The sequence below is a fragment of the Lithobates pipiens genome, unplaced genomic scaffold, assembly GCF_037356315.1.
Source record: "Lithobates pipiens isolate NorthernLeopardFrog02 unplaced genomic scaffold, aLitPip1_a1.2 Scaffold_23, whole genome shotgun sequence".
In the NCBI taxonomy this organism is placed as follows: Eukaryota; Metazoa; Chordata; class Amphibia; order Anura; family Ranidae; genus Lithobates; species Lithobates pipiens.
The window spans coordinates 8,909,285-8,936,924 of NW_027507785.1; the positions used below are offsets into that span (position 1 = coordinate 8,909,285).

Consider the following 27,640-nt stretch of genomic DNA (forward strand, 5'->3'; position numbering starts at 1 on the left):
ACAGGTAAAAGGAATTACAATCCCACGTAACATGTAAGGAAATCACAGGAGGCTGTCATCACCTGGTGCACAACCCTAAAGCCCCGTACACACGAGCGGACTTTTCAACATCCAAAGTCTGACGGAATGATTCCGGCAGACTATTCGATCGTGTGTGGGCTGCAACGGACTTTTGATTCGCAAAAGTCTGACAGACTTTAGAAAATGGAACATGCTTCAAATTTTTCCGACGGAACTCCGCCGGACCCAGTTCCTACCGAAAAATTTGCTCGTGTGTATGCTATTCCGACGGACTAAAACTGACGCTAGGGCAGCTATTGGCTACTGGCTATGAACTTCCTTATTCGAGTCCAGTCGTACGTCATCACGTTCGAATCCGTCTGAGTTTGGTGTGATTGTGTGTGGCCAAGTCCGCTCATTCGGAAAGTCCGTCAGAACTCTGTCAGAACTCCGTCAGAACTCCGGCAGAACTCCTTCGGAAGTCTGTCGGACATAAGTCTGCTCGTGTGTACGGGGCTTAAGTATTCAATACTCCCTCTTTATTGGTCAGCTCACGGGGATCCATAGTCCAAAGATAAACCCAGGCAGCTGTCCACCTCAAACTTAAAGCCCAATTCTGGTAATAGTAAAAGTGCACCTGCAGTGCAAGAGTTAAATGCGAGGGGAAGGAAACAGCACTTTTACTTACCTGATCCTCTGCTCCCCTGGCAGATGACATTCCCTTATGCCCCAGCAACGGACTGCCCCTCAGCTTCGTCATTTCCAATGCAGGGTTATGGTCATTGACATCTGTCTTGTCTTATATTTTATGGTCCAATAGCAGCTGTCATTAAATGGCGGACCGCTGTCCGAACACAAATCGACTGGACTGGACTGCTAGCCTGCCAGTCTAACATGCCAGATCCCTGATGCTCAGCAGTCATTGGTTGCTGGGACCGCAGGCATCCCAGCAACCAATGACGTTGCTTGTGTGGCCCACTTCCCTAGTTCTCCCGGCTCTCACTTCTTGCCTGCCCACAAGACAAGGTGTGACACCCTGCCTGCCTACAAGACATGGTGTGACGCCATGTGTGCACCCCGCCCTGTTCACCAAGGTTCTCGGCGCAGCTCGTTACCTCTGCTAAATCCCACTCCCTGCCCTCAAGGTATAGTGTACATGTACTTCACAGAGAATTAGAGGGGCACGCTGATGGGCACACCTAATGTTAAGGGGCATGCTAATGGGCATATTTTATGTTAAGAGGCACTCTGATAGGGCACACCTGATGTAAGGTGGCACACTGATAGGCACACCTAAGGTAAGGGGGCACTCTGATAGGGACACCCTATGTAAGCGGCCACTGTGATGGGGGAACCCTAAATAATGGGGCACTCTGATGGGGACAAATGATTTAAGGAGGCACAATGATGGGAGACACCAGATGTAAGGAGGCCTTTTGATGCAGAAACCTGGTTTAAATGGGCACGTTGATGGGGACACCTGATGTATGGGGGGGGGGGCACTGTGACAGGAATACCTGAGGTAGGGTGGCACTCTGATGGTATCACATTAGTTAAGGGGGCACTCTAATGGGGACACCTTATATAAGGGTGTACTCTGACGGTGACATCCAATTTATGGGAGGGGGGTAGACTGATGGGGGCACCCAATGTAATCAATTACTCTGGTAGAGGCTCCTGATGTAAGGGGGAGCACTAATGGGGACATTTACATTTACAGAGTATTACAAGAGTGTGTTGAGGAAACAGAAAAAAAAAGCACCAGAGAGCAAGGCTTGGGCCAAAAAAAGGAGAGTAGACGGGTACAAGCTTTCATGGCACAGACTTGAGATTCGGACCTCGGCCAGAACAAAATTTTAGTGACAAGACCTCCTTGAATTGCAATTCAATACCCTATCTTATAGGGTAGAGGCACAGAGCTGCCCAGTGTAGTTCTCTGTGAACTCTAATGAAAATGTGGCAGTGTAGATGTCTATGAAGCCACTGGAGGTTCCCAGAGCAGTGAGCAGTGTTACCAACCATCAGTATTTTTACTGGCAGCCAGTACTGTGCTGAGCAGTTATGGTCTGAAGCCAGCCAAGGCCACCCAAGTGCCTGCTACAGTGAGGTGCAGGCGGTTCCTGAGCATGTTGTGTGATGCCATGGTGCAAGGGAACTGAGCATAGCAGCCAGAGTCTCGTGTGCGGGTCTGCAGGATGGGGGCAGGTCAAGCCAGGAGCAGGCCTGCCAGTGCTGTTTGGATTGAAAAGAACTGAAGGGACCACCTGGCATAGAGAGAGACTGTCACTGTGACTCGCGAGGGGACGTGTCCTGCTGCTGCACACTGCTATCAGTGCTACTGTGAGAGTCGATTTCATGTCTGTGTGCCTGACCATTCTAATTTCTTGCCCTCCTGAGTCCTTTCCTTGAGCTACTTACTTGCAATATCAAAAATGATAAAAACATTGCTAATTGTATATTGTACTTGTTTGGAACCTAAATACTGAAATTTGCACTTAAAACTGTAAGGCTGCATTCACACCTGAGCGTAGCGTGTTTGAACGTTTTTACCGGCGTTTTGTCGCGCGACAACGAGCGTTTTGTCACACTACAACGCGCGACAACGAGCGTTTTTTAACTTCGGCGTTTTTTTTCAGCCAATAGGAAAAATATTTTTCATCTGCTTATTTTTTCTTGAGCAGATACAGCGTCAAAACGCCCGTAGAAACGCTTGTTGTCGCGCTAAACGCTCAAATCGAGCATTTCCATTAGTTTCTATGGGAATGAAAACGCCCAAATCAGCCCAATTCGCGCGACAAAAAAGGGTCCGGAACTTGTTTGAGCTTCAGGCGTAGGGCTTCAGGCGACATGGAGTGGAGATGTGAACCATCTCCATTGAGAATAATGGATTTTTTCCACTCCAGCGTTTTGTAGCTTCAGGCGTAGGGCTACAAAACGTTCAGGTGTGAACGGGCTGTAATAGTGTAACTTTTGGAAATGCCAGCAAAAGCTTGGCTGTGCCAGTAAATTTTGGGTGCCATGTCAGTAAATTTCAATGTGGTAGGTTGGCAACACTGGCAGTGAGTGGGGGGGGGGTACCATAGATAGAGAGTAAGTGCCAGCTCTGCGTCTGTCAGTATGGGCATGTTGGGTACAAGGATCTAAGTAAATAGTCTGGTGGAAGACTGCCTGTTGGTCATTGGTCATGGGAAGCAGTGCAATGACCATGATAGTGAAGATGTAACCTTTTGAGGATCTAGCTTCTGAGGGGTAAAGCATGGAAGAGGAGGCCAAGGACTTATGGAACACACATTGCTTGGGTATGGGATGTAGGACAAACTCCCTAAAACTTACGACCTGGAAGAGGAGGTCCAGGACTTATGGAACTCACATTGCTTGGGTATGGGATGTAGGACAAACCCCCTAAAACTTACGACCTGGAAGAGGAGGTCCGGGACTTATGGAACTCACATCACTTGGGTGTGGGATGTAGGACAAACCCCCTAAGAATTACGGCCTGCTTCTCAACTTGACTCTCTGCTCCATTCTCTTTCTGATTGTAACTGAAGGATTGTGCCGGTACCACAGGTGGATGGCTGAAGCTTGTACATACAGTGCTGTGAAAAATATTTACCCCCATCCTGATATTTTATTATTATTATCCACAAATGTAGATAACTTGGAGCAGTGGTGAACCGTCCCAGGAGTGGCCAGCCTACAAAATATACTCCAAGAGCATGACGACCACTCATCCCGGAGGTCATAAAAGAACCCAGAACAGCATCTAAAGAACTGCAGGCCTCACTTGCCTCAGGCAAGATCAGTGTTCATGATTCAACAATAAGAAAGAGACTGGGAAAAAAATGGCATCCATAGGAGAGTTCCAAGACCAAAGCCACTGCTGACCAAAAGGAACATTAAGGCTCATCTCACATTTACCAAAAAACATTGTGATTATCCCCAAGACTTTTAGGCAAATATTCTGTGGACTGATGAGACAAAAATTTTACTTTTTGGAAGGTGTGCGTCCCGTTACATCTGGCATAAAACAAATTCAGCATTTCATAACAAGAACATCATACCAACAGTCAGACGTGGTGGTGGTAGTGTGATGGTCTGGGGCTGCTTTGCATTTCAGGACCTGGGCGACTTACCATAATTGATGGAACCATGAATTCTGAGCTCTACCAGAAAATCCTTAAGGAGACTATCCGGCCATCAGTTTGTGATCTCAAGCTCAAGTGCACTTGGGTTATGCAGCAGAACAATGATCCGAAACACAACAGCAAGTCCACCTACAAATCCAAGCAAAGCATTTGGAGGTGGACCTCCAAGCAAAATGTAGGTTTTGGAGTGGCCTAGACAAACCACGGACTTAAATCCAATTGAGATGCTGTATTATGACCTTACACAGGCCGTTCGTGCTGGAATACCCGCCAATGTGGCTGAATTAAAACAATTCTGCTAAGAAGAGTGGGCCAAAATTGTTCCACAGCAATGTGAAAGACTCATTGCCAGTTATGGCAAAAGCTTTATTGCAGTTGTTAAGGCCAAGGGTGGCACAACCAGTTATTAGGTTAGGGGGCAATTACTTATCACATAAAGCCAGGTAGGCTTGGGCAGCTTTTTTGCCTTAGTAAATTAAACCATCATTTAACAACTGCATTTTGTATTTACTCGGGTTATCTTTGTGTAACAATAAAATTAGTTTGATGATCTGAGTCATTTAATGCCGCGTACACACGATCAAACTATCCGGCGGACTTGGTCTGGCGGACCAGAGTCCGCAGGACGATCCGCCCATTTGTGGGCTCCGGCGGACTTTTTTTCCCCAAAAGTCTGGTGGACTTAGAAAGTAGTTTTGACTCAAAAATTGTCCGCCGGGCTGCGAGTCTGGCGGACAATCACGCCGTGTGTGTGCTAGTCCGCTGGACTTTTGAAATGAACAGACTTTCCCGCACACGGCTCCAGGTAGCTGGGACTAGCAAAGGAAGACAATGTCGCTGCCTCCGGCGGCGAGATTGACACGTCGCTAGCCCGTCACCTGGTATCGACTTAAAGGGTAAGCCCTACACCGAAAAAACAGCGTGGGGGTCCCCCCAAAGTCCATATAAGACCCTTATCCGAGCACGCAGCCCGGCCGGTCAGGAAAGGGGGTGGGGACGAGCAAGCGCAATTGTATATGATTATTAAATAAGATTAATAGTGCGCTAAAAAAACAGCTTAATAGTGTTACACAGTGCATAACACTGCAAACACATATAAAGAAATGTCCATGAAGATATGATTGCTTAAAAAACTTGTGTAAGACAATCCTTGCTCTGTGATGATAACTAATACAACAAATGAATTTTTTTTTTAAAAAGTGCAGACAGAAAGTCACCACCACCTCGGTACTGTCAGGGGCTCCGCCCTTTCTTCTCTGAGATGGCCGTTCAACTGTCGGCTAATTGCCAGCTCCCATCTCTCTCCACAGTTACTCAGCTGTTGATGATATCCTGCTCGTCAGTCCTGCCTACTTAAGCCGTCCAGCCCAGAGGATCTCTGCCTTCGCCTTGGTCAACATCACAGAGACTATCTCCTGCGATCCTTTTCAAGACCTGCTTTGCTGACATCCCTTCTGGCTCCAGATCCTGCTTGCCGTTCCACTGCATTGATCCCTGACTTTCTGGCTTGGCTGACTATACGTTCGAGGTTACTGAACGTTGGCTATGTTTTGACTACGTTTGTTCTTTTTGCTTTTATTATAAAACAAGTGTGATTTAACTGTACTTCTGTCTTGGCCTGATTTCATGGTTTCTGACAGGTACAAATTGCCTGCTTAGCTTCCAAACATAAACCCCTTAGGGTCAAATAGCACTTTCAAGCAGGAATCCTCACTGGGATCAGCTTATATGTATTCCAATCCTAGGTAGTGACTCAAAAATTTGCCTGTGGTTCTACAAATATAATTGGTTTCTCAGAGTTGCAGTTATTCTCGAAATAAATAAAACAACATCTTCTTGCAAGATTGCTAGATACTAATTACTTCTGCTCAGTAGGGAACATACACTCACATTTACTCAGAAAAAAATGCATATTGAATGATCAGTATTGCAGGCAGCTCTCCTCTTCATTGCATGTTCAGTATAACGAGACACCGGAAGTGTCATCACTGGCTCCTTCTGACGCGTTGCGTCATAGGTCACGTCACTTTCTCAAGGGAAATTAAGACATGTGACGAACGTGGCGGGGTAAAAAGCCACAGTTTACTTTTATATATTGCCATGGTGACATAGGAATCATTAGATCATTATGCCATAAATCGCGTTTATAAAGGATTCCTGTGATTAACAGCTTCATACATAGTATAAAAATGCTATACATAACAAACTTTATAATCATTTAATAATTACGATACAAATACTTATAAAACTACTTAAAGCTAAAAGGACCGTTTCGTTTACCCGCTATTTTTAACTCCATCTAGTAGTGAATATCGAATACAACAATTAAAAATCAGAAATAAAACAAGTTAAATCAAAATTGATTTTCAACCCAAGTGGCGAGAGCATACCAAGCTCAAAAATCCATCTTGAGTCACATTTACTTAATTCTCTAACCCTATTACTCCCCCTCCAATAGAGCTTGTACTTATCATGGTCATGGTCAACCAAAGAAGTTGAGGTCACGTGCTCAGCGTCATATCCAGAGGTTGTCTTTGGGAAATAGATGTATGAGTGCTGCCAGCATTGCTGCAGAGGTTGAAGGGGTGGGGGGTCAGCCTGTCAATGCTCAGACCATATGCCGCACACTGCATCAAATTGGTCTGCATGGTGTTGTCCCAGAAGGAAGCCTCTTCTAAAGATGATGCACAAGAAAGCCTGCAAACAGTTTTCTGAAGACAAGCAGACTAAGGACATGAATTACTGGAACCATGTCCTGTGGTCTGATGAGACCAAGATAAATATATTTGGTGTCAGATGGTGACAAGCATGTGTGGGGGCAACCAGGTGAGGAGGACAAAGACAAGTGTGTCTTGCCTACAGTCAAGCATGGTGGTGGGAGTGTCATGGTCTGGGGCTGCATGAGTGCTGCCAGCACTGGGGGGCTACAGATCATTGAGGGAACCATGAATGCCAACATGTACTGTGACATACTGAAGCAGAGCATGATCCCCTCCCTTCAGAGACTGGGCCGCAGGGCAGTATTCCAACATGATAACCACCCCAAACACATCTCCAAGATGACCACTGCCTTACTAAAGAAGCTGAGGGTGAAGGTGATGGACTGGCCAAGCATGTCTCCAGACCTAAACCCTATTTATCATCTGTGGGACATCCTCAAATCGAAGGTGGAGGAGCGCAAGGTCTCCAACATCCACCAGCTCTGTGATGTCATCATGGAGGGGGGGAAGAGGACTCCAGTGACAACCTGTGAAGCTCTGGTGACCTCCATGCCCAAGAGGGTTAAGGCAGTGCTGGAAAATAATGGTGGCCACACAAAATATTGACACTTTGGGGGCAATTTGGACATTTTCACTTAGGGGTGTACTCACTTTTGTTGCCAGCGGTTTAGACATTAATGGCTGTGTGTTGAGTTATTTTGAGGGGACGGCAAATTTACACTGTTATACAAGCTGTACACTCACTACTTTACATTGTAGACAAGTGTCATTTCTTCAGTGTTGTCACATGAAAAGATAGAAGAAAAGATTTACAAAAAATGTGAGGGGTGTACTTACTTGTGGGAGATACTGTAAAGCCCCATACACACTATCAGTTTTTTTTTCTGCTGAGTTTTTCCTTCAGATTTACCAAAACCATATAATATGGAGGTCAAACCTTAGGAGTTTCAATTTGTATGCAATCAGGCCGGCCCTTGCACTTAATGATTTTAGTAAACCTGAAGGAAAAAAATCAGAAGAAAATCTGATAGTGTGTGTGGGGCATAAGTGTTGACATCATTCACTTGCCCTAAAAGTTCATTATTATAATACTCTCTAGAGCAGATTTTCTCCATTCTCAGGGAACCCCTGCTAAAAATTAGAAATCTACAACTCATGATACATTAGTGTGATGGTCAGTGGGAAGAATGGTCCTTACACTTGTGGTCATTGGGAAGAATGGTCCTTACACTTGTGGTCATTGGGAAGAATGCTCCTTACACTTGTGGTCATTGGGAAGAATGGTCCTTACACTTGTGGTCATTGGGAAGAATGGTCCTTACACTTGTGGTCATTGGGAAGAACGGTCCTTACACTTGTGGTGATTGGGAAGAAAGGTCCTTACACTTGTGGTCATTGGGAAGAATGATCCTTACACTTGTGGTCATTGGGAAGAATGGTCCTTACACTTGTGGTCATTGGGAAGAATGGTCCTTACACTTGTGGTCATTGGGAAGAATGGTCCTTACACTTGTGGTCATTGGGAAGAATGGTCCTTACACTTGTGGTCATTGGGAAGAATGATCCTTACACTTGTGGTCATTGGGAAGAATGGTCCTTACACTTGTGGTGAGTGGGAAGAATGGTCCTTACACTTGTGGTCATTGGGAAGAATGGTCCTTACACTTGTGGTCATTGGGAAGAATGGTCCTTACACTTGTGGTCAGTGGGAAGAATGGTCCTCACACTTGTGGTCATTGGGAAGAATGGTCCTTACACTTGTGGTCATTGGGAAGAATGGTCCTTACACTTGTGGTCAGTGGGAAGAATGGTCCTCACACTTGTGGTCATTGGGAAGAATGGTCCTTACACTTGTGGCCATTGGGAAGAATGGTCCTTACACTTGTGGTCATTGGGAAGAAAGGTCCTTACACTTGTGGTCATTGGGAAGAATGGTCCTTACAGATAGCTAAAAAGATCAATGGCGTCGGTGGGAACTTATCCGAGAGGCAGAAATGGCCCAATACTAAAGGAGCACCTAGCAACCTCTGGAGGAACCCTAGGGTTCCATGGAACCCTGGTTGAGAATCACTGCTCAAGATAGTACCACAATGGCCCAACCCTTGTCTGCAGGTCTTACGCTTTTTTTTTTATCTTCTTCTAGCTCTATTATCCCTCTTCTGATATCTCGGGGATCTTCCCAATTCCTCTAAATCTTGTATCACCATTTTATTAACTACCTCTATATGTTCATTGTTGTGGACTGGTGGATTGAACAATGATTTGTTTCTTAATTGACTATATGTGATACCTCCGGGCAGGGCTTTTTTTTTTCTTAAGGAATAGGTGCAGGAACTCTCCCTTTCTGAGTCACCTCTTTTCTCCGCACCTACCCACCTATGATCACCATTCCTTGGTTTCACCCCCTACTCATTTCCCAGTACTGCCTTTTTTTAGAGAATACAGAACCAAGTATCATTTTGTAATTTGTATGGAGTTTTTATGCCATTTGGTAATGATAAGAAGAAAAGCACTAAAATAGATCCCCTGCAGCCAGTAACAATAGAGCCCCCCCCCCCCCAGCAACAATAGATTCCCCCATCAACAATGGACCATCTGCAACAAAATTCCCCCCAAGCAACAATAGACTCGTGGCATTAACAACAGATCTCTCACAGCTACCCTGTTTCCCCCCAGAATAAGACGTAGTGTGATTGTCGGTGATGACTGCAATATAAGCCCTACCCCCCAATAAGCCCTATCCTGTTTCCCCCCAAAACAAGCCCTACCCTGAAAATAAGACCTACAAGGACTTTAACTAGGGCTTATTTGGGGGGTAGAGCTTATATTGCAGCCATCACCGACAATCACTCCAGGTCTTATTTTCGGGGAAACAGGGTAGCATCAATAGACTTTATGGCAGCCAACAACAATAGACCCCTCCCTCCACAGTAGATCTCTCCCAGCAATAACTGACCCCCAGCTATATAAGAACCACCCCCCCAAGCAACAATAGATCCCCCACCAGAAACAGTAGACCTCCTCAGCAACAATAGACCCCTAGTGGTGGAGGTGCCGGAACCGCGTTCCCACTGCGTTCCCGCTGAAAAGAAGCCCAACCTGCCAAAAGATGCGCACAGTTGTGCGCAATAGGAATGCGCTAAATCGCACAAGCACACGCACACAGGGTGTGACCCCTCACTGACCTATACAGGAAGTGAGGTCATCCAAACACACTGCTGGTTCGTCTTCAGCTTCCTGTGATTCCCACGTCTGCTCTTGTGATCTGTATTACCCGTTGTGACCCGGATTGCTTCGTCGACCTCTCGATGATCTTCTCCTGACCCGACCTCTGGCTTGACCTTGGACTCCCGCTTTCTGAACGTGTTTGACCCTCAGCCTGCACCTCGACTTACCTGCTATCTCCTGTGATCGAACCCCTGGCTTGTCTTTGGATTACTCTTCTGTCTCAGCATTCCTGGCACTTGTTGTGTTCTGATCTGGACTGTGTTTGACCCCCGGCCTGCCTCCTGGATTCTGCTTTTGCCTTACGAACTTGCTACCATTGCTTCTGGACCTTCCCATGGGGCATCACCTTTTCAGCTCTGCCCAAGCTACCTGCTGATCTACTAACAAGTGACTGTCCTACTGGTTGCTTGTGCCTATTGGTGCCAACCACTCTCTGTGCCACCTTCAGGGGTGGTCTGCGCCGAGTCGCAACAGCGACCGCTCTCGGCATTTTGGCCTCGGTGAGCACATTTATATGATACTATCTCCGGGTGTATCAAATCACTGGAGGTTTGTTCAACATATATATATTTTTTAACCCCTTCCCGCCGAGTGTACGCAGATGTGCGTACTCGACTTCCGGGGGGTATACCGGGATGATGCAGGCATCATCCCAGTACCGTTTTTTACAGCGGGCGATTGGCTATCCAGCCATAACAACCGAAGCGGCTAAAAGTCGCTTGGCTGTTATGCCGGAGGAGCGGGAGGGGACGTCCCCCCCTCTCGCCGCTGTTACCGGCTTCGTTCCAGTCTCCTAATAGTAAACACGGAAGCGACGTCATGACGTCACTTCCCGTTTATTCGGCTGCCAATGGCGCCGGTTTTTAAAAAATATACAGTATTCAGAATCGCCGTTTTCGGCGATCTGAATACATTGAAGTGTAAAGGAGTGATGGGGGGTCTTGTAGACCCCCCATCCCTCCATAAAGAGTACCTGTCACCACCTATTACTGTCACAAGGGATGTTTACATAAAAGTGATCACATTTTTTATTTATTTTTTTAAAACAATTTATTCATTTAAAAAAAATAAAAAATTTTTTTTTAAAAGCACCCGCCGTCCTCACGAGCTCGCGAAGCAAAGAAAACGCATACGGAAGTCGCGCCCGCATATGTAAACGATGTTCAAATCACACATGTGAGGTATCGCCGCGATCGTCAGAGCGAGAGCAATAATTCTAGCACTATACCTCCTCTGTAACGCTAACCTGGTAACCCCAAAAAAAAAATTCAAGCGTCGCCTATTGAGATTTTTAGGTACCGTACTTTGTCGTCATTCCACGAGTGCGCGCAATTATAAAGTGTGACATGTTTGGTATCTATTTACTCGACGTAACATTATCTTTCACATTATGCAAATTTTACTGTTTCTTTTTTTTAAATTCATGAAAGTGCCTTTTTTCCCAAAAAGTTGCGTTTAAAACACCGCTGCGCAAATACCGTGTGACATAAAATATTACAACAATCGCCGTTTTATTCTCTAATGTTTGGGGGTTCCAAGTAATTTTCTAGCAAAAAATATGGATTTTAACTTGTAAACACCAAATGCCAAAAATAGGCTTAGTCATGAAAGGGTCAATTTCCTGGTGTATTTTTGAATATATCCACATACAATTCAAATGTATTCAGATTACGTGTCGGTGCATACTTTAATCCTTTATCCAATGCCAATAGTTCGGTTCTAGACAATTTTATTCCACTTAGGTTATATATACACCTTTCCCTACTAGTCTCTTTTTCTTTTGGATCCTGAATCCTCCTCGGCACCCCCTCTTGTGTTTGGGCTTCTTATATTTACTGTTCTGTCGTGCCTGTGCCGATCCCAATATATATATATATATATATATATATATATATATATATATATATAAAACGGTGTCTCGTTATACTGGACGTGCAGTGAGGAGGAGAGCTGCTTGCAATACTGATCGCTCAATATGCGTCTTTTCTGAGTAAATGTGAGTGTATATTCCCTACTGAGCAGAAGTAATTAGTATCTAGCAATCTTGAGCGATGATGTTGTTTTATTTATTTTCGAGAATAACCGCAACCTGGAGAAACCAATTATCTTTGTAGAACCACAAAGGAGAACAAATATTATAAACGAGCTGAAATAGTGAAACCTATTTTTAGCGCCACATCCCATAATTTCTACAAAGAGTATATAAGATTTCTCAAAGGGACTTTTTAAGCGCAATAACACCACATTATATAGAAAAATAAATTTTTTGAATTCGGTACAGAAATGACATAGAATAGATATGAACAGTTGCAATGCGGATATCTCTCAACGTGTTTCGCCATATATCATAGGGCTTCTTCAAGAGAATTAATTTATCTCGCATAAGCACATCATTTCTGTACATTTCAATTGAACTAGTATGGATACTTCACACGTGGCTGACGTGACCTGTGACGCAACGCGTCGGGAGGAGCCTGTGACGACACTTCTGGTGTCTTGTTATACTGGACATGCAGGGAAGAGGAGAGCTGTCTGCAATACTGATCATTCAATATGCATTTTAAATGTAAATGTGAGTGTATATACCCTACTGAGCAGAAGTAATTAATATCTAGCAATTTTGCAAGATGATGAATGATGTTTTATTCATTTCGAGAATAACTGAAACTCGGAGAAACCAATTATATTTGTAGAACCACAGGCAAATTTTTGAGTCACTACCTAGAATTGGAATACATATAAGCTGATCCCAGTGAGGATTCCTGCTTAAAAGTGCTATTTGACCCTAAGGGGTTTATGTTTGGAAGGTGAGCAGGCAATTTGTACCTGCCAGAAACCATGAAATCAGGCCGAGACAGAAGTACAGTTAAATCACACTTGTTTAATAATAAAAGTAAAAAGAACAAATGTAGTCAAAACATAGCCAAAGTTCAGCAACGGGGAACGGATAGTCAGCCAAGCCAGAAAGTCAGGGATCAATGTAGTGGAACGGCAAGCAGGATCTGGAGCCAGAAGGGATGTCAGCCAAGTAAGTCTTTAAACAGTAACGCAGGAGATAGTCTCTGTGTTGTTGACCAAGGCAAAGGCAGAGATCCTCTGGGCTGGACAGCTTAAGTAGACAGGACTGACGAGCAGGATATCATCAACAGCTGAATAACTGTGGAGAGATGGGAGCTGGTAATTAGCCGACAGTTGAACGGCCGGCTCAGAGAAGGAAGGGTTGAGCCCCCGACAGCACCGAGGTGGTGGCGACTTTCTATCTGCACTTTTTTCATTTCTTTTTTCGTCTGTTGTATTAGTTACCATCACAGAGCAAGGATTGTCTTACACAAGTTTTTTTTAAGCAATCATATCTTCATGGACATTTCTTTATATGTGTTTGCAGTGTTATGCACTGTCTAATACTATTAGGTTGTTTTTTAGCGCACAATTAATCTTATTTAACCACTTAAGGACCGCCTCATGCTGATGTACGTCGGCAGAATGGCATGGCTGGGCACAGGCATGTACAGGTACGTTGCCCTTTAAGAGCCCAGCCATGGGTCGCCCGTGCACTCGCGACCCCGTCCTGAACTCCGTGACCGTGGCCGCGGGACCCGATTGCCGCCGGTGTCCCGCGATCGGGTCACAGAGCTGAAGAACGAGGAGAGGTAAGTGTAAACAAACCTCTCCCCGTGCTTTCTACTGTTGCTGTCACCGATCGTCTGTTCCCTTTTATAGGGAAAGACGATCAGTGACATCACATGCCAAGTCACGCTCCCCCTACAGTTAAAAAAAAAAACACACGCACTTAACCCCTCCCCGCCCCCTAGTGGTTAACTCCTTCACTGCCAGTGTCATTTACACAGGAATCAGTGCATTTAAATAGCACTGATTGCTGTATAAATGACAATGGTCCCAAAAATGTGTCACAAATGTCCGATGTGTCCGCCATAATGTAGCAGTCACAATAAAAATCGCTGATCGCCGCCATTACTAGTAAAAAAAAAATATATTAATAAAAATGCCATAAACTATCCCCTATTTTGTAGATGCTATAACTTGCGCAAACCAATCAATAATCGCTTATTGTGATTTTTTTTTTTTACCAAAAATATGTAGAAGAATACATATCGGCCTAAACTGCGGAAATTTTTTTTTTTATTTATATATTTTTTGAGGATATTTATTATAGCAAAAAGTAAAAAATATAGAATTTTTTTCAAAATTGTCGCTCTATTTTTGTTTATAGCGCAAAAAAATAAAAAGCGCAGGGGTGATCAAAGACCACCAAACGAAAGCTCTATTTGTGAGAAAAAAAGGAAGCCAATTTTGTTTGGGAGCCACGTCGCACGACCGCACAATTGTCAGTTAAAGCGACGCAGTGCCGAATCGCAAAAAGGGGCCTGATCCTTTAGCTGGAAAATGGTCCGGGGCTTACGTGGTTAACATTTATGTGATGTCAGAGCACATATGAATAGTTGCAGCTTAATTCACTATTTAATTCACTATTTAATTTCCGTATTTATTGGTGAATAAAACGCACATTCATTTTAAGAGGGAAGTTTCAGGAAAGAAAAAAACTTACATTTTAAATAAGGAACTTTGAAGCAAAATAAGGGTCAGTGCCCATCTGCAGCCTCACCATTGCCATCAGTGCAGCCTGATCAATGCCCATCTGCAGCCTCACAAGTGCCATCAATGCAGCCTCACCATTGCCTTAAATGCAGCAGCCTCACCTTAGCCTTCAATGCAGCAGCCTCACCATTGCCTTCAATGCAGCAGCCTCACCATTGCCTTCAATGCAGCAGCCTCACCATTGTCATCAATGCACCCTGATCAATGCCCATCTGCAGCCTCACAAGTGCCATCAATGCAGCCTCACCATTGCCTTCAATGCAGCAGCCTAACCTTTGCCTTCAATGCAGCAGCCTAAACTTTGCCTTCAATGCAGCAGCCTCACAATTGCCTTCAATGCAGCAGCCTCACCATTGCCTTCAATGCAGCAGCCTCCCCATTTCCATCAGTGCAGCCTGGTCGATACCCATCTGCATCCTAGATGGGACAGGGAGGGGCTGGATGGAGCGCCGACAGTTTACATACAGTGAGAATCTCCTATGATAGACAGAACAGTGGTCCAATGGTGGCCCAGGAGACAGGACTTCCCATTAAAGAGGAGCCAAGTAAACAGGAGATTCTCTCTGTATGTAATATGACGGCGCTTGTCCCTCCGAGGCAGGTAAAATTGAAGTATTGGCATATAACACGCACACGCTATTTGCACCCCGATTTCCAGGGTGAAAAAGTGGGCGTTATACACCAATAAATACAGTCATTTTAAATTATAATCATTACAGTGCTTGAGTTACCTATTCTAATTGTATAACGGTGCCACCATTCTATCTGAGGGAAACAGACAGTGGAGCTATGCGGCTTCACTGCCCGTTTCCTACTGCGCATGCGCGAGTCGCGCAGCGCTTTGTGAATTGGGGCGCGCTATGTTCTAGGACACACACAGTTCCCAGAACATACAGCGCCCCCATTACCCAGAAGACAACGCGAGGAGGAGAGAAGACTGAAGATCACAGCGGAGTAGGAAGAGGCAGATTAGGACGATTTGCCTAGCAACAGGCATTTCCGGTAAGTTTAAAAAAAAAAAAATTCTTCTTTATTTCTTTTCTGATTTTTTGCAACATTTTAATGTAGTTTTGTTTTTCAGGGTGGCCCTCCAATTTATTCACCACTGAGTTATTTTATTTTTTGCTAAACAAATAGGTTGGGGAAAAAAAAGTTTTTATTAGTTTTTGTTATAATTTTGTAAATAAGTAATTTTGTTTTCCGTCCCTGATTGTATCAATGCTTTACTAAACAGGAAAAAAAAAAAATGCCCATACAACTGTTGGATACACAATACAACACAACTCATAGCTTCCAAAATATGCCTACAAATTTAAGCATGTACAATATTTACACATTAAGTAAACAAAACAGTTACTCAACTTATGCCGCGTACACACAATCGGAATTCCGGCCAGAAAAAGAACGATGAGAGCTTTTCATCGGAAAATGCGACCGTGTGTACGCTCCATCGGAATTTAGCTGTCCGAATTTCCACCAGCCAAAAATTGATAGCATGTTCTCAATTTTCCAGACGGAAAAACTTTCGGTAATTCCGATCGTGTGTATGCAATTCCGACACGCCAAAAAATCACGCATGCTCAGATTCAACTACGAGAAGGAAGCTATTGGCTACTGGCTATTGAACTTCCTTTTTCTAGTCACGTCGTACGTGTTGTACGTCACCGCGTTATAAATGATCGGAATTTGATGTGACCGTGTGTAGGCAAGACCGCTTGAGCTGAATTCTGTCGGAATTCCATCGGGAAAACCATAAGAGCTTTTTCCGACGAGAATTCTGACCGTGTGTACGCGGCATTAGGGTTTAAGATGTAATGTCCTTCATGGTTCTTTGCTCAGTCCAACTTCAAAAGTTCTCCAAAACTCTCGAGCTTCTGACAGCCATGTGTTACTCCATCATCCTTCCATACACAATCTCTTGTCCGAACACATGTTTCTTTCAAAAGACCCCAAGCTCCTCCCACCAACTTCCTGCATATCAGCTTCCTCTTTTCAACTCCAAAACCTATCCAACTGGTTTATTTACATATCAACGGAGGGGGAACAGCCTCTGTCAACGTATGCTCTTACTAAACCTAACTCTATATTATTGCTATCAAGACAATACAAATGGCCATAGCAAAACATATCACCTCTTGACTTTTATAGGATAATATAAGAAACTTTAACATGTCTTAAAAGCCTTTTGTCCAGGAAAGGGCAAAATAAACCCCTCATATTGTAAATGGGAGGAAAAACATTCAATTTTCGACCCTCGTATCTTCTGGGCGGTCAGACTTTTGTTTTGTTGTCCCTGGAAGGCTGCAACATTAGCTTTTGAGCAGGGCTAAGCTCCTGTACACACGGTCGGAGATTCTGCCAACCAAATCCGTCGGATCTGACGGATTGTGTCCGAAACTGTTGCATACACACGGTCGGACTAAGTTGTCGAAAAATCCGATCTTTCAGAACGTGATGACGTAATTTCGTTACGATGGGACTACATTCAGGCTAGTAGCCAATAGCTTTGATGTAGGAATTTGATCTGAGCATGCGTGGCACTTGGTCCGATCAAAATTCTCTACACATGATCGGATTACGTCCGACCGGTCCAGTTGGTCGGGAAATATTTCCAACATGTTGGAAAATTGGGTCAGACGGAGATTCGGACGGAATCAGTCCGATGCATACCACACACAGTCAGATTATCTGACGACACGGTCCGATAAGACGCATTCCGACGGATTCTCCGACTGTGTGTACGCGGCATAACAGTGTATTTGGCAGTTTGTGTAAAGAAAGTCCCAGATGAAAGTCTCTTGAGCTCTTGGTCATAATGAAATGCTCAGATGAAAGTCCACTCCAATTCAGCCACCATGAGGAAATCATCTTCCTCAGGCTCTCTTCTGGTCTGCCTCCTCTCCCATCTAGCATTGTCATCTGCTCTGCCTGCTCCACCTTTCAATGCCCAGTACCTGAAAAGAGTAAGAGACAAAGCATGTATGTTCCTTCCAACCATGCCAAAAACATAGCTCACATTTCTTTATCTGCCCATTTCTAACTGCAAAACTATGGTAGGGTGCCCACTGTTGCCTTAAAACACTTTCACGGAAAGGCATTGACTTCCAACGTAACGAATAAACTTGCGTGTCTCTCTGTGCTGTCCTGGGAAAGAACACAGGCCTGATGTTGTCCAGTCTTCACAGCATGGCACGTTTTTGCAAAGTGCCCCGTTTTTTGGCCACAGAAATCTAAATCTACCATTGCCAACCACTTGCTTTCACTTCTTAAGCAATGCTGGTGTAGGAATCCCCAATTATTTCCTCTACGGACCCCCAACTTAAGTAAATCAATCCACATGTGTCTCCTGGAGATCATAGGCCTTGCCTTCCTTGTATCTGAATGAGTTCGGCCCTTTGAGCTGATGGGAAGTAACGGTGGCACATGTCCTACTTCTGCTTACAGGCTTCGGGCCTTCGTCTTTTGTTAGGGCATCATTAGACTTGTTCATGAGGACTGCACACTCAATATGTAGAGCATGCAGGAAGTGCAAACCAAACACAGCAACTGCCCCACATCTCTCCCTTACTGAACCCAAAACTTTTGAGACTAATATCCGAGGAAAATCAGAGACTCCATCCCAAGCTCTGTTCAAAGGAGAAGCATATCCAGCCAGCTCCTTTACAACAGACATCCACTGAATATTTCTGGCCCAGATAGGAAGGGTCTTCAAGTCCTCCTGGACACCAGAAACCTTTGAAGCCTTACACGTCCTAAACAGTGTATGCAGCATCTTCCTCCAGAACAAGCAACAAAACACACCACTAGGGATGAGCTTCGTGTTCGAGTCGAACGTACGTTCGACTCGAACATTGGCCGTTCGGCCGTTCGGCGAATTCCGAACGTTTTGGCCGTTCGCGTCAAAATTCGAGTGACGCGCGCGCGGACCACAATGCACTGCGTTGGCGCAGTGCATTGCTGCCCGATGATTGGCCAAGCATGCACTGTGACCCCGCATGCTTGGCCAATCGCAGCGCCGGCAGCAAGGAGAGCCATGATTGGCCACAGGCATCCTGCCTGTGGCCAATCATAGCTCAGGCTGTGTAGTGCACGCCCCACACTATATAAGGCCGCCTTTAAGGCGGCCTCCTGTAGTGTGTTACTTTGCATCTGAAGCAGTGGGTGTTCTGTGTACCTTCAACACAGTACACACCAATCGTTTTTGGCTGATTTCCTATCTTGCTGCTGTGTAGTGGTTGTTGTCTGTGCCCTGACTGCAGTATACACCACTATATTCACCTCACCTATATAGCTAGTGATCTAGCTTTAACCACTTAACAACTGCCCATTGCCGATTAACGGCTTCAGGGCGATTGTTTAACTCAGAGAGGCCGTTAATTAACGGCCTCCCAGAATTCTGCTCTCGCGTGCCCCGAGGTGTGCGCACTCGAGAGCATCCGTGACCGCCGGGTCCGTAGGACCCGGCGCATCACGGTAAACGGCCGCTCATAGCGGCCGTTTACCACGTGATTGCTCCGTCAAATGACGGAGTGATCACTTGGAAACAAACCGGCGTCATGTTATGACGCCTGTTCCTACCTCCCCTTTCTGTACCGATCGGTACAGCGGAGGGGAAAGAGATCGGTGTCAGCAGCGATGTGGGCTGCATCTGCAGTGCCCACATCGCTGCTCACCGAATTTAACCCCTCAATTCCCTGCCAATACTCTGCAATACCAGTGCATACTCTGCAGTACCCTGCCATTACTCTGCAGTACCCCGCCATTACTCTGCAGTACCCCGCCATTACTCTGCAGTGCAGTACCCCGCCATTACTCTGCAGTGCAGTACCCTGCCATTACTCTGCAGTGCAGTACCCCGCCATTACTCTGCAGTACCCCGCCATTACTCTGCAGTGCAGTACCCCGCCATTACTCTGCAGTGCAGTACCCTGCCATTACTCTGCAGTGCAGTACCCTGCCATTACTCTGCAGTGCAGTACCCTGCCATTACCCTGCAGTGCAGTACCCTGCTATTACTCTGTAGTACCCCGCCAATACCCCACCAATACTCTGTAATACCCTGCCATAAATTGCCATACCCAGCCATACTCAGAGATACCCAGCCATACTCGGTGATACCCTGAAATACCCAGCCATAGACGCCCCCCACCCCTCACCGCCCTCCGGTGCTTCTACCAACTCGCCAGTACGATCAAAGCCAGAATCTTTTTTTTATTTTTTATTTCAGGCTTCCCAGCCTAGAGGTGAGATGTGGGGTCATATTGACCCCCCAGATTTCACTGTAAAGAGGACCTGTCACCCCATATTCCTATTACAAGGGATGTTTACATTTCTTGTAATAGGAATAAAAGTGATCAAAAATATATTTTTGGGAAAAAAAATGTCAAACTAAAATAAATAAAGTAAAATGAACAATAAAAAAATAAAATAAAAATTAAAGCGCCCATGTCCCCATGTGCTCGCATGTGCCACACATGTGAGGTATCGCCGAGAATGTTAGAGCGAGAGCAATAATTCTAGTCCTAGACCTCCTCTGCAACTCAAAACATGTAACCAGTAAAAAAATATTTAAAGCGTCGCCTATGGGGATTTTTAAAGTAGCGATGTTTGGCGCCATTCCACGGGCATGTGCAATTTTGAAGAGTGACATGTTTGATATCTATTTACTCAGCATAACTTCATCTTTCACTTTATGCAAACATTGGGCTAACAAGTGGTTAATAATAGAGCTTGCAGTCAGTAGTGTTAGGAGTGCGTCCTGTCTGCGTGCTCTGTACCCAGTACATACCGCTATAATATAGGGCAGGCCTCTACTTTCAAACATCCAACTTACAAACATCTCCTACTTGCAAACGCAAGGAGACAGCAGCAAGTGAGATGAAAAAAGATGGACGACAAAACAAATTATACAGGGGTGATAACCCTTCCCTATGTTTTCCAAAAAGCTTAAAGATAGTTTTTTTGACTGGAGCTACACTTTAAAAATGTACCGGTTGAAAATGACAAACAGATTCAACTTAACACAACAAACCTACACAGTCCCTGTCTTGTTTGCACCGCCTGTATACTGCTGTTCTGAGTATATAGGGCCTGGGGGCCACACGCATTTCCTTTTTTTAATATGGGTACGGGGTTCCCCTTAATATGCGTACAAGACCCAAATAGGCTGGTAATGGGCAGGGAGGGCTACCCATGCCATGTTTCTCAATGATTTTCAACCATATTGCAGGAACCAGATATAACATTAAAACCGCAAGCAGTTTTAAATGGTGTTATTTCCGTTTAATGTCATTTTGTGCAGGGACTGTTCTAAACACGGGAAACACGTGGCACTTCACAGGCATACTATAGACACCCCCCAGGCACCATATTTAAAGGAATATTTCACTTTTTTTTTTTCACTTTAATCGTCATTAAAATCAGTGCTCCCGCCAAAACGGTAGTTTTTAAAACTTTTTTTTGCAGTGACCCATGTCACCTGAGGCAGGAGGCAGGTCGCCAAACCCTTTTTAGGACACTATCTTGCATATTAGCCGTTAAAATGAGCACTTTCCAATTCGAACGTTCGAGTCCCATAGACTTCAATGGGGTTCTAACGTTCGTACCGAACGCGGGGGTCGTTCGCAAGTTCTGGTGCGAACCGAACCGGGGGGTGTTCGGCTCATCCCTACACACCACAGAAAATGAGTCTGCTTCAGTTGAGACAAATCCCGGGCGAGCCCCCAATGTTATACTTTGCGTCTATCTATTAAAGTTTTCGCAATAAAACCAAGGAAGCTTAGACTTCTGTAGTGTAGCAATGCTTTACTAAACAGGAAAAGCTGCACATACAACTGTTACATAGTTACATAGTTAGCAAGGTTGAATAAAGACACCAGTCCATCCAGTTCAACCTGAGTGAGTGTCTACAATAGTCCCTATCCCTGTACATTGCACACTCACATCAGTCCCTACCCTCAACGAGCCCACAATCCAAGGTCCCCATTCATATACTAGGGCCAATTTTGTACAGAAGCCAATTGACCTACCTGCATGTCTTTGGAGTGAGGGAGGAAACCGGAGTACCCAGAGGAAACCCACGCAGGCACAGGGAGAACATGCAAACTCCAGGCAGGTAGTGTCGTGGTTGGGATTTGAACCAGCAACCCTTTTTACTGCTTGGTGAGAGTGCTAACCACTACACCACTGTGCCGCCCAACTGTAGGATACACAATGCAACACAATTCATAGCTTACAAAATATGCCTACAAATATAGGCATGTACATTATGTACGTATTAAGTAAACTAAACAGTTACTCAACTTTGGGGTCAAGATGTAATGTCCTTCATGGTTCCTTGCTCAGTCCAACTTAAAATGTCTCCAAAGTTATCCAGCTTCCGGCAGCCATGTGTTACTCCATCGTCCTTCCAAACACAATCTCTTGTCCCAACACATGTTTCTTTCAAAAGACCCCAAGCCCCTCCCACCAACTTCCTCTGCTCCAAAACCTATCCAACTGGTTTATTTACATATCACTGGAAGGGGAAGAGGCTCTGTATACATATGCTCTTACTAAACCTAACTCTATATTATTGCTATCAAGACAATACAAATGGCCATAGCAACACACTGACGTGCGCTGATATGACAGCAATGATGGGCATGGATGAGGCTGCACTAATGGGCACTGGTGACACTGCACTGATGGGCAATGATGAGGCAGCATTGATGGGCACTGGTTGGCACTGATGGGGCTGCACTGATAATCAGGGCACTGATAGTTAGTGCCCTGATTATCAGTGTAAACAATGTACCATGCTTTTAGCTGAAGGGAGGTAACTGCAGGGTAACCCACAGTGCTCTGGGAATCCCCTGGTCAAGTCCATTAAGGTTGGTTAGCAACCTATTTTTTCTGTCTGTAGAAATCTCTTTAAAGGGTAAGTTCACCTTTGTACACTTTATTTTTTTTTATAAATTCCAGCTCCCCTATGCACCAATATAGCATTCATTTACTTTTTTGCAAAAATATCAAAGCTTTCCCTTAAATCTACAGTCACATTCTTTTCTTGTCCTAATCCACGTTTTCAAACGTTTCCATTAGTAACGTCTTTCTTCCTGATCAGACTGTAAACATCTCCTTCCCTCTGACCCCATTTCCCCTCTTTCCACTTGACCCTGCACCCCCATTTCTAGCCTTCTGGACATTACAACAATCTATGTTCCTAAATATCCCATTGATGTTCCATGGCCTCTCTTCTCTCCCAAGTTGGTGGCCAACACTTAATTTTAAATATGTTCATCACCTCTTTTAATCAGTCACACTGTAGTTTATGCTTAAATAAACGAATTGCTCGGAATCAAGCAGAAGAGCCGCACCGGCTATTAATCTTTATTTTTCTTGGCTCGTCGTAAGTGTTGTACGTCACCGCGTTCTTGACGGTCGGAATTTCCGACAACATTTGTGTAACCGCGTGTATGCAAGACGAGTTTGAGCCCAACATCCATCAGAAATAAATTCGGGATTTTGTTGTCAGAATGTCTGATCGTGTGTATGCGGCATTACTATTATTACTAATATTACTACTATAATAATTATTATAAATAATGTGATGGAGACATATAATATATAGTAATAATAATAATAATGCTACTATTACTGTAATAATTATTATTATAATAATGTGATGGAGACATAATATGTAGTAATAATACAAATCATGATACTATTAATACTAATTATTATTAGGCCGGGTTCACACCGCTGCGATGCGGGAACGCCGCGAATCCGCGGCGTTTTCTCGCATCGCACGACTCCCGCCGGCAGTTCACACTGCCCTATGCGAACGGCTGGGAGTGTCAATGATATGTTAATGACACCTCCAGATCCGATTGCATATCGCAGTGCGATCTGCCGACTCGCACAAGAATCGGATCGCATGGTGTGAACACCCATGCGATCCGATTCTGTTGCGGACGAAAAAAAGGGTCCCGTGCGAGTTTGCTGCGGGACCGCTGCGAGTTCAGCCATACTATCTGTATACTATCTGTATGGCTGAACTCGCAGCGCTACGGAGATCGGATGTGATTTGCGGTGCGAATCACATCCGGATCTCCCCCCGCAGCAGTGTGAACCCAGCCTTAATGATGGAAGAAGAAGAAAGAGAAGAAGGAAGAAAAAGGAAGAAGGAAAAAAAAGGAAGAAGAAGGAAGAAGAAAGAAGAGAGAAGAAAGAAGAGAGAAGAAAGAAGAGAGAAGAAAGAAGAGAGAAGAAAGAAGAAAGAAGAAGGAAGAAGGAAGAAAGAAGAGAGAAGAAAGAAGAAGAAAGAAGAAAGAAGAGAGAAGAAAGAAGAGAGAAGAGAGAAGAGAGAAGAAAGAAGAAGAAAGAAGAAGGAAGAAAGAAGAAAGAAGAAAGAAGAAGAAAGAAGAAAGAAGAAAGAAGAGAGAAGAGAGAAGAAAGAAGAAGAAAGAAGAAAGAAGAAAGAAGAGAGAAGAGAGAAGAGAGAAGAAAGAAGAAAGAAGAAAGAAGAGAGAAGAGAGAAGAAAGAAGAAAGAAGAGAGAAGAGAGAAGAAGAAAAAAGAAGAAAGAAGAAGAAAGAAGAAAGAAGAGAGAAGAGAGAAGAAAGAAGAAAGAAGAGAGAAGAGAGAAGAAGGAAGAAGAAGAGAGAAGAAGGAAGAAGAAGAAAGAAGAAAGAAGAAAGAAGAGAGAAGAGAGAAGAGAGAAGAGAGAAGAAGGAAGAAGAAGAAAGAAGAGAGAAGAGAGAAGAAAGAAGAAAGAAGATAGAAGAAAGAAGAAAGAAGAAAGAAGAAGAAACAAGAAGGAAGAGAGAAGAGAGAAGAGAGAAGAAGAAAGAAGAAGAAAGAAGAAGGAAGAAAGAAGAAAGAAGAGAGAAGAGAGAAGAGAGAAGAGAGAAGAGAGAAGAGAGAAGAGAGAATAAGGAAGAAGAAGAGAGAAGAAGGAAGAAGAAGAAAGAAGAAAGAAGAGAGAAGAAAGAAGAAAGAAGAAAGAAGAAAGAAGAAGAAAGAAGAGAGAAGAAAGAAGAAAGAAGAAAGAAGATGAAGGAAGATGGAACTATCTGTGATGCCGCATACACACGACCGGGCTTTCCGGCAGACTAGGTCCAACGGTCTTCCTGGCGGACTTTCGGCAGAGTTCCAACGGACTTTCTGAATGAACGGACTTGGCCACACACTCCGTTCGTTTTGAACACAACGTGATGACGTAAGACGGGACTAAAAAAAGGAAGTTCAATAGCCAGTAGCCAATAGCTTCCCTTGCATTGTATTTGGTCCGTCGGACCAGCACACAGACAAACGATTTTCCCGATAGGAATTGAGTTCGTCGGACAGATTTGAAACAGGTTCTATTTCTAGGTCCGTCTGATTTTTTTTAGATGAAAAACGATCGGATTAGCCCACACACGATCGGATTGTCCGACAGACTGATTCCGTTGGACCTAGTCCGGTCGTGTGTACACGGCATAACAGGAAGATATACCTTCAACAAATCAGTAAAATATATTTTTTACCCTAAAAAAAAAACTGAAAGATAAACCATTGTAGTGAATGCACCTCCCTCCGACACAATGCCAAAAATTCACCACCTTCCCCGTCCTGACCTACAATATATTAAGAACCCGCCTTATCATTTCCTACAGGACCAGATGAGAGACAATAAATCAAAACTTTCAACAATGTCTTAGAATTGTTTCCTCTTTGTGTTCCTTTAGAAAGAAAAAGCTAAAATTATCAAGTACAATTGGAAAATAGGACTTCTATAAAGAATTTTTTGTAAACAAATTTTTCCAACCAGTTATTCCTAAAACTGAACACATCCTTTAATCTGATGGGAACATGTAATAAAAAATTCTAATAATAATAATAATAATAATAATAAAAATGCTAATAATAATAATAATAATAATAATAATAATAAAAATGCTAATAATAATAATAATAATAATAATAATGATGATGCTACTATTATGCCGCGTACACACGGTCATAATTTCCGTCAACAAATGTTCGATTTGAGCTTGTTGTCGGAAATTTCCGACCGTGTGTAGGCTCCATCGGAATTTTTTTGTCGGAATTTCCCAAAAACAAAATTTGAGATCTGGTTCTCAAATATTCCGACAACAAAATCCGTTAATTCCGATCGTGTGTAGACAATTCCAACACACAAAAGTCCACGCATTGCTCGGAATCAAGCAGAAGAGCCGCACCGGCTATTGATCTTTATTTTTCTCGTCTCGACGTACGTGTTGTACGTCACCGCGTTCTTGACGGTCGGAATTTCCGACAACATTTGTGTAACCGCGTGTATGCAAGACGAGTTTGAGCCCAACATCCGTCAGAAATAAATTTGGGATTTTGTTGTCAGAATGTCTGATCGTGTGTATGCGGCATTACTATTATTACAATTACTATTATTACTATAATAATTAGATGGAAATGTATAATGCTTATCCCCTTCCCGCCGAGCGTACGCAGATGTGCGTACTCGGCTTCCGGGGGGTATACCGGGATGATGCCCGCACCTGTAGGCATCATCCCGGTACCGTTTTTTTCAGCATGCGATTGGCTATCCAGCCATAACAACCGAAGCGGCTAAAAGCCTCCGGCTGTTGGGGAGGAACTGGAACGAAGCCGTAATCGGCTTCGTTCCAGTCTCCTCATCGTAAACACGGAAGCGACGTGGCGCCAATGGCGCCGGTTTTAAAATAATATGCGGTATTCAGAATCGCCGTTTTCGGTGATCTTTTAGACCCCCGATCCCTCCATAAAGAGTACCTGTCAAAACCTATTACTGTCACAAGGGATGTTTACATTCCTTTTGACAGCAATAAAAGTGATCAAATTATTATTTTTTTTTAAAAACAATTTAGTCATTTTAATATAAATAAAAAAAAATTTCAAGCGCCCGCCGTCCCCGCGAGCTCGCGAAGCAGAGAAAACGCATACGAAAGTCGCGCCCGCATATGTAAATGGTTTTCAAATCACACATGTGAGGTATCGCCGAGATCATCAGAGTGAGAGCAATAATTCTAGCACTAGACCTCCTCTGTAACGCAAACCTGGTAACCGTAAAAAAATTTTAAAGCGTCGCCTATTGAGATTTTTAGGTACCGTACTTTGTCGTCAATCCACGAGTGTGTGCAATTATAAAGTGTGACATGTTTGGTATCTATTTACTCGGCGTAACATTATCTTTCACATTATGCAAAAAAAAGTTGCGTTTAAAACACCGCTGCGCAAATACCGTGTGACATAAAATATTGCAACGATTGCCGTTTTATTCTCAAGAGTCTCTGCTTAAAAAATATATATAATGTTTGGGGGTTCCAAGTAATTTTCTAGCAAAAAAATATGAATTTTAACTTGTAAACACCAAATGCCAAAAATAGGCTTAGTCATGAAAGGGTTAAATATATGTAATAATAATAATGATGATGATACTACTATTACTACTATAATAATTATTATAAATAATGTGATGGAGACATATAATATATAGTAATAATAATAATAATAATGCTAATATTACTGTAATAATTATTATTATAATGATGTGATGGAGACATAATATGTAGTAATAATATAAATCATGATACTATTAATACTAATTATTATTAATGATGGAAGAAGGAGAGAGAAGAAGAAGAGGGAAGAAAAAAAGGAAGAAGGAAGAAAAAGAAAGAAGGAAGAAAAAGGAAGAAGAAGGAAGAAAAAGGAGACAAAGAAGAAAGAAGAAGAAGAAGAAGAAAGAAGAAGAAGAAGAAGAAGAAGAAGAAGAAGAAGAAAGAAGAAGATGGAAGAAGGAAGAAGGAAGAAGAAGAAGAAAGAAGGAAGAAAAAGAAGGAAGAAGGAAGAAGAAGAAAAAAGAAGGAAGAAGAAAGAAGGAAGAAGAAGAAGAAAGAAGGAAGAAAAAGAAGGAAGAAGGAAGAAGAAG

The 27,640-nt window shown here is 43.7% G+C and overlaps 1 protein-coding gene across 7 annotated transcripts in view; it reads right to left on the reverse strand.

The window, feature by feature from the left end:
- Positions 1-27,640, reverse strand: part of LOC143927185 (olfactory receptor 1E16-like) — a 162,470-nt gene that overhangs the window by 695 nt on the left and 134,135 nt on the right. For 2 of the 7 annotated variants that reach the window (XR_013262247.1, XR_013262249.1), the window contains one exon: positions 12,955-13,250. The exons of 3 other annotated variants lie outside the window; for them this stretch is intronic. The gene's annotated coding sequence lies outside the window, so the exon portion shown is untranslated. Of the gene's footprint in view, positions 1-12,954; positions 13,251-14,316; positions 17,665-27,640 lie in introns of those variants that run through there. 2 more of the 7 variants (XR_013262250.1, XR_013262248.1) reach the window with 2 other exon arrangements.